The sequence below is a fragment of the Eulemur rufifrons genome, chromosome 30, assembly GCF_041146395.1.
Source record: "Eulemur rufifrons isolate Redbay chromosome 30, OSU_ERuf_1, whole genome shotgun sequence".
NCBI lineage: Eukaryota > Metazoa > Chordata > Mammalia > Primates > Lemuridae > Eulemur > Eulemur rufifrons.
Genome location: NC_091012.1, coordinates 100,652,716 through 100,655,070, shown reverse-complemented (window position 1 = coordinate 100,655,070; position 2,355 = coordinate 100,652,716). Strand labels below are relative to the sequence as shown.

The window sequence follows — 2,355 nt, the reverse complement described above, 5'->3', positions numbered from 1 at the left end:
TTTTCATTTTGTACAAGGCCCCCCATTATATAGCTTGAACTGTATGGTAGAGAAGGGTCACAAATTCAGGACTGCATAGCTCCAAAGCCATTATTTCTTTTACTTTTCTTGATTTTAACAGAACCAAAAATATTGAATAGGTGATACATACACACTTGGTATAAAATTCAAAAGTTTCAAAAATATGCAGTCAAAGGATTCTTCTCATCCCTGTTGCTGAACTATCCAGAACTCCTCCCTAAAGGCCACCACTCTTTTCCACCAGGCTCTTAAATACCCTTCCAGAAGCACATCCCTGGTATTCAAGCATCTGTGTATATTCCACTCCCCTTTTTATTCAAATGGCTAACAATATGTGGACCTTGCATTTGTTCATTTCAAAATTTATCTTGGAGTAATTTCTGTGCAGTACTAATGAGGGCAAAAGTTATAGAGTGCTTGACATGCCATTGTTTTAAGTGTTTCAAACTTACTAAGTTAATGTTTTGAAACAAATGATTTGACATACAAATTTATTCATTTGATCATATTTAAAAAGACAAGGCAGAATCACACTCATTTTTGTAATAGTGTGAGTGTAAACATACTGAATTTCAGAGCTCTTAGTTTGCTTTGGAAATTTCTGAAGAGTTGACCATTAGCAGCCTTTTTGTTCTCCTCTAGGCTTTCCTGCCTTTTGGGGGAGGAGTGTTGGTGACAATTAATGCTAAATAAGTAGCATGTGGGTGAACTTGCCAAATCCTTTCCACCTCCTCCTATAGGCAACATGGCAACTTGGCTTAATTTTTATCTAAAGTCATTAAATAAGCAAGTAGGTTATCCAGCACAGAGAATGGAGAGAAGCTTTTATTGTAGATAATTCCCAAATATAAGAATGGATGAACCCATAGTTTAACTGTTCAGTCCCTTCTTTTGCTGACCAGAGGTAAATATACTGGCAATGGAATGCCTATCTTTGGTCCATTAAGACAGTGTAATGTACTCAGTTTCTTTGATTAAAATGTGTTGGAAAAGCCACCTCTGGGTGGGGAAAAGAAGTTAGTTTATTACAGTGATGGAAGAAAATAAAAACAACAAACAGCAGTGTCCCTTTCCTTTTGAACTCCAGGGATCATTTCACTCCTGTCAGCTTTACAGCCCAAGTAAACTCAACTGGGAGAGCAGAGGGTGGCAACTGGGGCAGAGAAATGAGGAAACTTCATCCAGATCTGTGGACCATTTCAGATCTTCTTGGATTCCCAGTATTGTTATCTTTGAAGTCAAGGTAGTTATGCGGGATTCAAGATTTAAGACTCCATTTTATGGCCAATGCAGAAAATGGCATAAACAACTGATCTTTTTGAGGTACGCCATTTAGATGTGTTATATTCCAATTGTACCCTCCATGGTTTGGAGGCATTGATAACCTCCCTATTGATGCTCAGCCACTTCCCAAAAGCAAGAAGTTTTTTTGGGGGAAGATGGAAACAATGAGGCCATCTTTAGTTGTTCAGAAGATAGTTGCCTCCCAAACGTACTGTCAGAGCCAGTTCCAAAATGATTTCAGATTCCCTTGCAATGTCAGACATCACCTTTTTGTGACAATAGTCCCAGGATATCTTGTTGTTGCTGGTGCACATCTCCTTCTTGTGATCTGATAAGTCCTCCGGCTTGAATTTATCTTGACAGTTGTAGTATATTCCATGGTGACAGGAATAGTTCTGACCCCATTGGTCATTGACTACCACCTCATTCTTGACACTGTTATCATTATAGAGCCAAGCAAGAAAATTAGTAGAGTTCCAGTAAGTATCAGGACATTCCCACTCCCCATAAGAGCAGATCAGATCAGGCTTGAAGGTTTACTGGTTCATTACAAAGGATACAGATGGGAGAGACGCATAGGGCAAGGCATGTGGGAAGCGGTGTGGAGCTCCCATGTCCTCTCCCGGTGCACCACCCTCCAGGAATCTCCATGTGTTCAGCTATCTGGGAGCTCCCAAAACCCAGTACTTTTGGGGTTTTTATGGAAGCTTTATTACATAGACACAATTGATTAAATTATTGACCATTGGTAATCAACTTCACCTTCAGCCCCTCTCCAGAGATTGGCCTATTAAGTTAATTCTTACCATAACCCAATGAAGTAGGTGTTGTCCTCATTTTATGCATGAGGAAACTAGAGCACACAGAATTTCAGTAACTTGCCGAAAGTAATACGGCTAAAAGCAGGAAGAACCAGGATTTGCATCAATGCAGTGTAGCTCCACTAAGCTAACTAACATTCTACTTTTTTCCAATAGCTACATGGTATCCTTTTATATGGATATATTCTCTTTTATTTATTAAATATTTAGCCAGTCCCCTACTGATGGA

General features: G+C 39.3%; 1 pseudogene; it reads right to left on the bottom strand.

The window, feature by feature from the left end:
- Positions 1–1,111: 1,111 nt before the first annotated feature.
- Positions 1,112–1,919, bottom strand: LOC138378998 (tissue alpha-L-fucosidase pseudogene; annotated as a pseudogene).
- Between the last annotated feature and the right edge of the window lie 436 nt (positions 1,920–2,355).